Source organism: Stegodyphus dumicola, chromosome X1, assembly GCF_044657685.1.
Source record: "Stegodyphus dumicola isolate Sdum_Otavi_A_Nest chromosome X1, ASM4465768v1".
Lineage (NCBI taxonomy): Eukaryota > Metazoa > Arthropoda > Arachnida > Araneae > Eresidae > Stegodyphus > Stegodyphus dumicola.
In genome coordinates, this window is record NC_140780.1 from 69822228 (window position 1) to 69835507 (window position 13280).

Sequence of the window (13280 nt, forward strand, 5' to 3'; positions counted from 1 at the left end):
GAGTTTTTCCCGTTGTATCATGTTTTGCGGTCCTAAGGGCGAAAGCAAATTCATTGACATAGTTATCCCAGCTTTTATGAAAATTTTTAACATAACTACGGATAATTTTCACTATATTTCTGTTGACCCGTTCCGCTATATTTGATTGTGGCCGATACGGGACCATTTTTAAATGACGTATGCCCAGTTTTTGGCACATGTCTTCAAATATATTACTTACAAATTGAGGAAAATTATCCGATATAACTTTTAGGGGCGCCCCGTATTTTAAAATATATTTATTTAAAATAGAATCGGTAACTAATTTCGCGGAGGCTCGTTTTAAGGGAACAGTTTCGGTCCATTTACTAAAATGATCAACCATAACAAGGAGATAGCGACTTTTATTTAACTGACTTTTTGGGAAAGGGCCCAATAAATCGATGCCAATTATTTCATTTGGAAATTCGGATTTAATACTATTTAGAAACCCGGTCGGGCGGAAATTAATATAATTAACTGCTTGACATGTTGGGCAGGACTGGACATACGCCCTTGTTAACTTTTGCAGTTCAGGAAAGTAGACTGCCTCGCGTACGCGTTGGATAGTTTTTCGAATACCAGCATGAGAAGCTAAAGGGCTGTCATGGAGCTCCTGCAGGATATTTAATCTAAGACTAGCTGGGATAACAGGTCGAAATTCGTTGTTGGAATTCGTAGTTTTTGTATAGAATAATAGACCATCTATTAGTTCGTAATGGGCCGCCCTATTTCTTATCGCCACAATATCTTGGTGGCTAAAATTTTCAGGATCCTTCAAATACTCATAAATACTTCCAAACTCAGGATCCTTACCCAGTTCGGTTATTACAGTTTCTCGGGAATTTATTGTACACGCTGTAAGCATTGCCATCTTTACGGTATTGCCTTGTTCGTCTATTTTAATCCTTGATAGGGCATCTGCTACGATATTTTCCTTTCCAGGGTTATGCTTGATTACCAGATTATATTCTTGCAGCTTGAGTGCCCATCTTATTAACCTTGGGGATAAATTTTTCCCTGAGTACAATTTAGTTACCGCCGCATGATCAGAGTACACTGTTATCGGCGCCTTTCCAAAATAGACTCGAAACTTTTGCACTGCTAACAGAACTGCAAGTGCCTCTCTCTCGGTCGCGGAATAGTTTCTTTGTGTTTGATTTAAAGTTCGGCTAAAAAATGCCACGGGCTGCTGATTTTGCGAAAGTACCGCTCCTACCGCATAATCTGAAGCATCCGCTGAAATTTCTAAATTCTCATCCTTTTCAGGAAATTTCAACACAGGGGCTTGCGTTAATGCTTGTTTTAATTTTTCGAAAGCACTATTGGCTTCGGCCGTCCACGAGAATCTTGCCTTTTTTCTTTTTAATTTTAACAATGGCTCCGCGATAGCCGCAAAATCTTTTATAAAGGACCTATAATATGAACAAAGTCCTAGAAAAGAAGAGAGCTTCTTTGCCGTGTTTGGAGTCGGATACTTTTGTACAGCGATTATTTTTGATTCATCTGTCTCGATCCCTTTTTGAGATATTTTGTAACCTAAATATTTTAATTCAGGGGCTGCAAATTTGCACTTTTCGACATTAACTTTTAGACCGGCCTCATTTAATAAAGAAAACACCTGTCTTAAATCCTGTACATGTTGGTCCAGATTATCACTAGTAATAATGATATCGTCTAAATAGATAAATGTGGACTTTCCAAGAACAGGTCTTAACACAATGTCCATGCATCGCTGAAATGTTGCTGGGGCCCCTGAAAGGCCAAACGGCATACGCAAAAATGCATAAGTGCCAGACTTGGTTATAAAAGCAGTCTTAGGCACGTCCTCAGGCCTCACCCATATTTGAAAATAACCAGTCGTTAAGTCTAAAGTGGTCATAAATTTGGTTGATTTTATGTTCCTTAAAATTTCTTTTATGATCGGTAACGGATATACCGGATATTTCATTATGGAATTTAATTTACGGTAATCAATAGCGAATCTCCACCTTTTTGGATGCTCCAAAGGATAATCATTATTTTTCTTACATAAAACCACCGGGCTAGCATAACTACTTGAGATGGGCGTTATGATCTTTTTACGTAGCATATCGGTAATATGCCATTCTATAATTTTTTCCTTATTCTTATCATAACGGTATGGTTTTTGACGAACCGGCAATGCATCTCCGGTGTCAATACTATGGTTAGTAACCTGAGTAAATCCTGGAATATCACTAAATAAGGAAGCAAATTCACTTACCACTTGTCGGATTCTATCTTGCTCGTCATTAGCCAGGTGGTCAAGATTTAACCTTGGCGGTTCAACCTTTTCTACACGCACTGGTTTCATTGTCAGCTTAAGGGACGCTTCATTAAAATCCAGTGTAGCTTGTGCGTCTGAAAGAAAATCTATCCCCAAGATTAAATGTGCTTGCAGATTCTTTACTATAAAAAACATCACATTTATTTGTTCGTCCTTGATACGGATATACAAAGGTACTTTACCTACGCACTTACATTTTTCTCCTTGCGCCGCAAATACTGTCGTATTATCCGCATTATATATGCGGTATTTGCGAAAATACTTCCTAAAAAACTGTTCTGCCACACAGGAACACTGCGCGCCGGTATCCAGGAGTGCGGTGGCTGGGATATCATTCACCAATCTTCACTTCAATCTTCGGAAGAGTCAAATTTTTCACCATTACTGTATTTAACTTGTAGGAAGAGGGGTTTTCGTGGCCTTCGGATTTCCGCACCCTCTCGTCAGCAGAAATCCGTTTTAGTTTAAATTATTTTTCCTTTCCGTGCTTTCCTTCTTTTTCCCCTGGCCTTGAGACTTTTTTTCCTGGCTTGCTATTGAACTGTCGACGTTCGCCGGCTGTTTTTGAATGCTCGGGTTTCCTTGCCCACTGATTCGCTTTTTCTCCGTAGCCATGTGCTTGAGTTTGCTGTAGTCTTGGCGTACCAAATTGGTTTCGCTGTTGATATTGGCGTCTTCTTTCGACATCCGCCGTTCTTCTACTTTCAAACTGGATTGCTAGCTCAAATAACTTTTCCAGTGTAGTCGGATTTCTTAATTCAATAAAGTCTTGCACTTGGGGCAGTAACCTCGGCAAAATCACTTGAATTATTTCAGGATCCGGACGGTTTCCATACAAGAGCTTGAAAACGTGAATTTTTCTTAAAATAAAGCTCGAGAGGTTTTCGATTCTTTGTTGATATATACTGAAAAGTTCCGTTTCTAATTTCGCACGATCCCTTACAACAGGGAAGGCTTTTAGTAGGGCAGTCTTGAAATTTTCGTAAGTATAGGTGGGACTTCCTGCTTGACCCAAGAGACTTCTGCCTATACATTTGAACCAGTTAAGCGCTTGGCCCCTCAAAGCGCTGGTAGCTAAGGTAACTTTTTGAAACTCATGCACGGGGTAGAGCATGAAGTGGTCATCCAATTTTTCCAAAAAACTGGTTACCGGTGAGTTTCCATTAAACGTTGCTTCTGGTTTCATCGAAGCGCGCATGGTCTGGACGATGTAACCGAATCCTTCCAGGGCGGCAGCTGGCATTTCTGGATTCTGAGCCGTTTCTGCAGGCAGCACAGGTTCTTCTTGAAACTCGGCCATGGTTATTCTTCTTCGTTGGGCGCCACTATCAGGTTCAATATTCCTTCTTTACCTTCTTCGGGAACATACAAGGACCTGACTAGGAACAGAGAGCTTACTAAAGCTATGTTCACTAATTTTTAGTAAGTAGACAGGATACAGACGAAGGGTATACAAAAACCCTTTATTTTTCTCTATATACAATAACTTCCGTACTTCGGAATACAATGACCCGCCACTCGGGGTCTAACGTAAAAGTATAAAAATAAAACTAAACTCTAATTTAACTCTAGAATAATACACGTGGAAGATTGGCCTTATAATAACAGGAAGCGTATGTAGCACAGAGACTGTGAACACTACAATACTTTTAATTTATCAAGAGGATTAAAACCTCTGGCCTGGAAGGCAAACAGCAACTGCGTAACTTCTAAGGTAAGCGGCCTGCGTTGACTCACTGCTTCCTCTCTCTCTTGCTTGGCAAAAAGGCCACACTTAAATACTTGGCGTTCGCCAGACAAACTTTGCATAAAAACCTTCACGCTTATAATTCTGGCCGGAAGTAGAAAATAAGAAGTGATAGCAAAGATTTAAAATAAATTAAACGTTAGTAAAACTTAAGATCCTTACAAGTTTTCCCAATTAATGCGGCACTTTATAGGCGGAAGACCATGCTTTAAGCCATACAAAGTGAAGCGTACTGGTAGGTGATCTGAAGAAAGTTCATTATCCACTTGGAGAAAAGGTATTTGAGGAACAATGAAGGTAATTAAGATGTCTAATACATCAGAAGTATTTGAGATTTGATGAAGATGCGTAGGTTCATCTGGACCATAAATGTTGATATCAGGGTTGTTGATGATGTAATTATTAAGAATAATTCCGTCTGGATTATTTCGCCTGGAGTTTCAGTTAGCGTCCTTACAATTTAGGTCCCCCTCAATAATAGTTGGATAACTTGAGAATATAGTCAAGATCTTGAGTGTTAAGGCTATTGTTGGGTGGCTTATAAACAGCAATGATGAGATATTCTTTATTATCACTGTTCAAAATAGATACACTTGCTTCAAAGCTCATAAGGAGAAGAGGAAAGATGGTACTGTTCAGACATTTTTTCATGAGAATAGCTGTACCGCCACCACGATTATTAAGACGGTCAGATCTATAGATGTTGTAGTTGGGAATTTTAAATTTGTCATTTGATTTGAGGTGGGTTTCACTTAATAAAATTACATCCAGACTGTGCTGGTTGATGTAGTTTTGAATTTCAAACTTTTGATTTTTAATACCATTACTATTATAAAATATAAACTTGGCATAATTAATATGTTGCAAGGTATTTGGATTAGCCGTATGGGCGTAATTATTGGCCGATGCTAATCGCACCACCGGCGCGATTAGCCGCTTAAGCTATTCGCACCAACATTAAGCACGCATGCGCATTGAGTTGTAAAAGGCGGGTTTCTACCTTGGCGTAGTTTATCATTTTTTAAGCGTTGGCGACTTTCAAAAGTTTAGAATGGAAAATGGGTTCCTTTTCTTATAAAAAGAAGGAACGCATTTCCTTTTATTAAAGTATATATAAAAAAGGCAGATTTTTATGTTCGCAATGTTTATCCTTTTCCTGAACGGTTTGAATAGTTTAAATGACTGATTTAAAGGGGGGGGAATCGTGCTGACATTTTTTATACTTCTTAGAATACATTTAGCTTTAAAGATGTGTTTTGCTCAATCATGCCTTTAATTCATTCCTCTTTGAAAAATTTCGTCCGATAAAAGATACTAACAATTAGACAGCGGATTTCTGTGTAGAAAATTTAGACATGAAATAAGTTAAAAGCGATTATATGAAATATTAAATGAATTATTCTGTATGCCTGCTTATTTTTTTTATGGAATTCCTTGGCATTTTCAGGACACAAAAAGTACTTCAAAGAACTTTGAAATATTAGTACAAACACATTAATCAATTAAATTGAAATAAATAATGGGATGTAATTTAAAAGACAGTTATAATTTAATGTAAGAGATTTAGATTTAAAAATTTGCACACAGAAATGATTTATCAGATTGTATAAGGCTTTATTTCATAAATAACTTTAATTTTGATATATGGCATTTAAACCTATAAACCTGCGTGGATACTGAAGAAGTGCTGAATATATAAGAATATTATCATTTTCAGTAAGTTTTCTTACTGAATAATAAATTCTGACAGTCCTATGCTATAAGAACAGGTCTAAGTTTGCATAAAAATTCCTCTGTTAAATAAAAGAATTTAAGTAATTTCTGTAGCCTTTTTGTCAATACACTAAAGATTTTTAACTAATTTCTTGTCCTCGCTTGCAATCAGAACCATCATTAAATCCCTACTTTATCGAATCATTTCCTAAACATTATCATGTATATAGATTGACATCGTCTTTGTAACTGATAATTATTACTTGCAAATTATTCTCTTGCTGGTGAACTACTAACAAACCTTTCTATTGCAGAGTTAGGGTTAACAACCTTCCCTCGCACTACCGCCTGCCTTACTGAAATCGGCGTAAAATGCGGCCGATGCTATTCGCACCAGCGGTGCGTTTAGCCGCTTAAGCTATTCGCACCACCATTGACCACACATGTGCATTGAACTGTTAGATCCATAACGGATTCTACGTACAGTCGGTCACAAAAGTATTCGAACACCGGTACCCATTCAGAAAATTTACTTTTCCGTTGAGAAACAAAATTGTCTCCAGAGTCCATCTTGGTTCGATAGGAAAAAAAAACAAAAGGATGGCTCATGTCCAAAATTGGCTAGGTGTATGAAACAAAATACAACATGACCTATCTGGGTGAGATGGGAAACAAAATGGCTGCTCACGTGATCCATTATTGCGCTCATAGAAAACGCAAACTGTGGCTGCGGCTCGTCTCGGTTCGCGAAGAGTGAAAACCCGAAACGGTCTGCAGTGTCTATCTTTGTTGGATGAGAAAACAAAAGGATGGCTCATGTCCAATTTATTTAGGTGTGGGAAAACATATAACGTGACCTATCTGGATGAGATGTCTCCAGCGATCCAGTATAGACTTTTTCCGCATCTGCAATAGGTCATATCTATACACAATTTTATTGAAATCTCCTCGAAATATAAGAAACAGCTAGCTCGTGAAATTGTAAGGTATTCCCAACAAATTCCACTTCTTGAAGAAGCAAAAACATCCTAGCTGCAGATGAGGTAGAGAGAGAGAAAAAGCATGTTGCACTATGGAGAGCCCGCACGCTTCTGAACAGAAAACGTGGAATGCTTTTATAGAAAAGAGTTGAAAGTGAAAGTTAAAGCCGATTGGAAATTTTTCACTTGGTTGCCGACAAGGAAAAAATTTTCAGAGCTCAGAAAAAAATTCTGAGATGTAAAAAAAAAAAAAATTGTTAATTTTTATCATGTCTTCTAGAGATGATAAAAATTAACCCTACCCCCCTTTTGTGTGGGAATGTTGTCTCACTGTTTCTAAAAATAGACCATGACTCATTCTAGGAATTATATGTTTTAGAAAGGATGAGTCATAGTCTTTGGATTTCTCCATTCCAAAGTAAACAAAGTGAAGACATCAAATTAATAGAAAAAAAGGAAGAGTTTTTTTTTTTTTTCCAGTTCTGGAAATATTTTCCCATTCAACAGCCAAGAAATATTTCCAGCCAATACAATTTCATTTTTACTTTCACTTTCAATTCATTTCTTATATCTATAAGAACATTTCATGTTTCTGTTCAGATCAGTGTGGGTTGTTCAAGACGCAGCAACTCTACTCCATCCCACAACCAGGAAAAAAACTGCCCACTCAATCGCTGAAATGGATTAAAAATAAATTCTTTCATACATTTTTAAACCTCGAGAGTGTTAGCTGTCATGGAAAGAGCCTTTTTTTTTCCCTGAGCTCTAAGAAAATGTTTCCCAGCCCACTCAATCGCTGAAATGGATTAAAAATAAATTCTTTCATACATTTTTAAACCTCAAGAGTGTTAGCTGTCATGGAAAGAGCCTTTTTTCCCCTGAGCTCTAATAAAATGTTTCCCAGCAGACTCAATCGCTGAAATGGATTAAGAATAAATTCTTTCATACATTTTTAAAGATTAAGCGTGTTAGCTGTCATGGAAAGAGCCTTTTTTACCCTGAGCTCTGAGAAAATGTTTCCCAGCAGACTCAATCGCTGAAATGGATTAAAAACAAATTTTTTCATACATTTTTAAAGCTTAAGCGTGTTAGCTGTCATGGAAAGAGCCTTTTCCCCCTGAGCTCTAAGAAAATTTTTCCCAGCAGACTCAATCGCTGAAATGGATTAAAAATAAATTCTTTCATACATTTTTAAACCTCAACAGTGTTAGCGGTCATGGAAAGAGCCTTTTTTCCCCTGAGCTCTGAGAAAATGTTTCCCAGCAGACTCAATCGCTGAAATGGATTAAAAATAACTTCTTTCATACATTTTTAAAGCTCAAGCGTGTTAGCTGTCATGCAAAGGGCCTTTTTTTCCCCAGCCCACTCAATCGCTGAAATGGATTAAAAATAACTTCTTTCATACATTTTTAAAGCTCAAGCGTGTTAGCTGTCATAGAGCTGCAGATGAGGTAGAGAGAGAAAAAGCATGTTGCACCATGGAGAGCCCGCACGGTTCTGAACAGAAAACGTGGAATGCTTTTATAGAAAAGAGTTGAAAGTGAAAGTAAATGCCGATTGGAAATTTTTCACTTGGTTGCCGACAGGGAAAAAATTTTCAGAGCTCACAAAGAAATTCTGAGATTTAAAAAAAAAAAACTTTTTGTTAATTTTTATCATGTCTTCTAGACATGATAAAAATTAACCCTACCCCCCTTTTGTGTGGGAATGTTTTCTCACTGTTTCTAAAAATAGACCATGACTCATTCTAGGAATTATATGTTTTAGAAAGGATGAGTCATGGTCTTTGGGTTTCTCCATTCCAAAGTAAACAAAGTGAAGACATCAAATTAATAGAAAAAAACGAAGAGTTTTTTTTTCCAGGTCTGGAAATATCTTTCCCATTCAACAGCCAAGAAATATTTCCAGCCAATACAATTTCATTTTTACTTTCACTTTCAATTCATTTCTTATATCTATAAGAACATTTCATGTTTCTGTTCAGATCAGTGTGGGTTGTTCAAGATGCAGCAACTCTACTCCATCCCACAACCAGGAAAAAAAAGATGTTCTTTCATGAGGAATTCTTTTTGCTTTCGAAAACAATGATGACATGATGATTGTAATACATTTCGGTTCTCATGTCCCATGCTTGAACTCAGAATTATTTCCAGAACTCTGAAAATTTTTCCTAGTCAGCTCGATAACCCAGCTTTCGTATATTTATTTTTTAAGCCACTCGAGTTTCGACTTCCCATCCGTGTGTGCTGTGCATTCAACCTGGAGACACATTCCCTGAGCTCTAAGAAAATGTTTCCCAGCCCACTCAATCCCTGAAATGGATTAAAAATAAATTCTTTCATACATTTTTAAACCTCAAGCGTGTTAGGTGTGATGGAAAGAGCCTTTTTTCCCCTGAGTTCTAAGAAAATGTTTCCCAGCAGACTCAATCGCTGAAATGGATTAAAAATAAATTTGTTCCTATATTTTTAAAGCTCAAGAGTGTTAGCTCTCATGAAAAGGGCCTTTTTTTTCCCAGCCCACTCAATAGCTGAAATGAATTAAAAACAAATTCTTTCATACATTTTTAAACCTCAAGAGTGTTAGCTGTCATGGAAAGAGCCTTTTTCCCCTGAGCTCTAAGAAAATGTTTCCCAGCCCGCTCAATCGCTGAAATGGATTAAAAATAAATTTGTTCCTATATTTTTAAAGCTCAAGAGTGTTAGCTGTCATGAAAAGGGCCTTTTTTCCCCCATCCCACTCAATAGCTGAAATGAATTAAAAACAAATTCTTTCATACATTTTTAAACCTCAAGAGTGTTAGCTGTCATGGAAAGAGCCTTTTTTCCCTGAGCTCTAAGAAAATGTTTCCCCGCGCACTCAATCGCTGAAATGGATTAAAAACAAATTCTTTCATACATTTTTAAAGCTCAAGCGTGTTAGCTGTCATGGAAAGGGCCTTTTTTTTCCAGCCCACTCAATCGCTGAAATGGATTAAAAATAACTTCTTTCATACATTTTTAAAGCTCAAGAGTGTTAGCTATCATGGAAAAAGCCTTTTTTTTCCAGCCCACTCAATAGCTGAAATGGATTAAAAATAAGTTCTTTCATACATTTTTAAAGCTCAAGCGTGTTAGCTGTCATGGAAACTGAAATTTATGTCATGGTTTGTGTCTCAGACGTCGTCAACGGTATGGTTTGAGGTGAAAATTGAAAACAAATGTATGAAAGAATTTATTTTTGATCCGTTTCAGGATTGAGTGGGCTGGGAAAAAAAGGTTGTTTCCATGACAGCTAACACGCTTGAGCTTTAAATATGTATGAAAGAGTTTATTTTTAATCCATTTCAGCGATTGAGTGGGCTGTCAAAAGAAAAAGCTCTTTCCATGATACCTAACACTCTTGAGCTTTAAAAATGTATGAAAGAATTTATTTTTAATCCATTTCAGCGATTGAGGGGGCTGGGAAACATTTTCATAGAGCTCAGGGGAAAAAAAAGGCCTTTTCCATGTTACCTAACACGCTTGAGCTTTAAAAATGTATGAAACTATTTTTTTTAATCCATTTCAGCGATTGAGGATCATGGGAAACATTTTCTTAGAGCTCAGGGGAAAAAAATGCTCTTTCCATGATACCTAACACGCTTCAGCTTTAAAAATGTATGAAACAATTTATTTTTAATCCATTTCATCGATAGAGGGGGCTGGGAAACATTTTCTTAGAGCTCAGGGGAAAAAAAGGCTCTTTCCATGACAGCTAACACGCTTGAGCTTTAAAAATGTATGAAAAAATTTATTTTTAATCTATTTCAGCGATTGAGTGGGCTCGGAAAATTTTCTTAGAGCTCAGGGAACGTGTCTCCAGGTTTAATGCACAGCACACACGGATGGGAAGTCGAAACTCGAGTGGCTTAAAAAATAAATATACGAAATTTGTGTCATCGAGTGAGTAGGAAAAATTCTCAGAGCTCTGGAAATAATTCTGAGTTCAAGCATGGGACATGAGAACAGAAATATATTACAATCATCATGTCCACGTTGTTTTCGAAAGCCAAAAGAATTCCTCATGAAAGAACATCTTTTTTTCCTGGTTGTGGGATGGAGTAGAGTTGCTGCGTCTTGAACAACCCACACTGATCTGAACAGAAACATGAAATGTTCTTATAGATATAAGAAATGAATTGAAAGTGAAAGTAAAAATGAAATTGTATTGGCTGGAAATATTTCTTGGCTGTTGAATGGGAAAAATATTTCCAGAACTGAAAAAAAAAAAAAAAAAAAAAAAAAAAAAAAAAAAAAAAAAACTTTTCCTTTTTTTCTATTAATTTGATGTCTTCACTTTGTTTACTTTGGAATGGAGAAATCCAAAGACTATGACTCATCCTTTCTAAAACATATAATTCCTAGAATGAGTCATGGTCTATTTTTAGAAACAGTGAGACAACATTCCCACACAAAAGGGGGGGTAGGGTTAATTTTTATCATGTCTAGAAAACATAATAAAAATTAACAAAAAGTTTTTTTTTGTTTTTTTTTTTTTACATCTCAGAATTTTTTTTCTGAGCTCTGAAAATTTTTTCCCAGAATTTTCCAGCCAAGACGATTTGGCTTTTACTTTCACTTTCAACGCTTTTCTATAAAACTATTCGACGTTTTCTGTTCAGAACTGCGCGGCCTATCCAAGGTGCAACATGCTTTTTCTCTTTCTCTATCTCAAATGGACCCAGGAACATTCTTCTAGAAAGAGCTTCTGTGAACTCAAGTTTCTTTCCACTTTTTAATGTCTCACAGAATAGAAATCATTAATACGTTTAGGGGAGAATGTTTCCCGTTTGAAAAGCTAGGGCCCCTCGTTTGGATTTCATCAGCAACCGTTTATCAGGTTCTAGCGAAATTGGATGATCCATCCATGGATCAGAATTTCCCATCTGTAATTTGGATGGATCAAAATTTCAACATAGTTTAAGAAAAATCCTTCAATCCTATTTGAAAGGAGATGTCATGATATTGAAAGACATTTTTCCATGACGGACATTGAAAGACATTTTCCCATGACGGACATTGAAAGACATTGAAAGACATTTTTCCATGACGAAATCTCTCTATCCCACAGCTTCTTCTAAAGTGAACTTAAAGAGATTTTTCATACCGGGTTTTCAATTTTCACCTCAAACCATACCGTTGACGACGTGTGAGACACAAATCATGACATAAATTTCAGTTTCCATGACAGCTAACACGCTTGAGCTTTAAAAATGTATGAAAGAAGTTATTTTTAATCCATTTCAGCGATTGAGTGGGCTGGAAAAAAAAGGCCCTTTCCATGACAGCTAACACTCTTGAGCTTTAAAAATGTATGAAAGAAGTTATTTTTAATCCATTTCAGCGATTGAGTGGGCTGGAAAAAAAAGGCCCTTTCCATGACAGCTAACACGCTTGAGCTTTAAAAATGTATGAAAGAATTTGTTTTTAATCCATTTCAGCGATTGAGTGGGCTGGGAAACATTTTCTTAGAGCTCAGGGAAACAAGGCTCTTTCCATGACAGCTAACACTCTTGAGGTTGAAAAATGAATGAAAGAATTTGTTTTTAATTCATTTCAGCTATTGAGTGGGCTGGGGAAAAAAAAGGCCCTTTTCATGAGAGCTAACACTCTTGAGCTTTAAAAATATAGGAAAAAATTTATTTTTAATCCATTTCAGCGATTGAGTGGGCTGGGAAACATTTTCTTAGAGCTCAGGGGAAAAAAGGCTCTTTCCATGACAGCTAACACTCTTGAGGTTTAAAAATGTATGAAAGAATTTGTTTTTAATTCATTTCAGCTATTGAGTGGGCTGGGAAAAAAAAGGCCCTTTTCATGAGAGCTAACACTCTTGAGCTTTAAAAATATAGGAACAAATTTATTTTTAATCCATTTCAGCGATTGAGTCTGCTGGGAAACATTTTCTTAGAGCTCAGGGGAAAAAGGCTCTTTCCATGACACCTAACACGCTTGAGGTTTAAAAATGTATGAAAGAATTTATTTTTAATCCATTTCAGGGATTGAGTGGGCTGGGAAACATTTTCTTAGAGCTCAGGGAATGTGTCTCCAGGTTGAATGCACAGCACACACGGATGGGAAGTCGAAACTCGAGTGGCTTAAAAAATAAATATACGAAAGCTGGGTTATCGAGCTGACTAGGAAAAATTTTCAGAGTTCTGGAAATAATTCTGAGTTCAAGCATGGGACAACAAAATTCTTTAACAAAACAGTTAAAGAAGGCTAAATGAACAGCCCGTCTAAAGTGAAATTCCGAAGAGAATAAATGGGTAAGGACTCATCCATCGAGTCGGTTGGGCAATGGTTTTCTTAGAAATTGAAACGGTCCACAAATAAACAACGTGGTAAACAATATCAACAAAATGGTAAAGCAAATCTATTGAGCTGGTCTCTCAAATCTCACCCCGCAAAATACTTTTAAACGTAAACAAGTCAACAACATAGTAAATACCATCAATAGAATAGGATAATAACATCGGCTAGAAGGGGGGAAACCT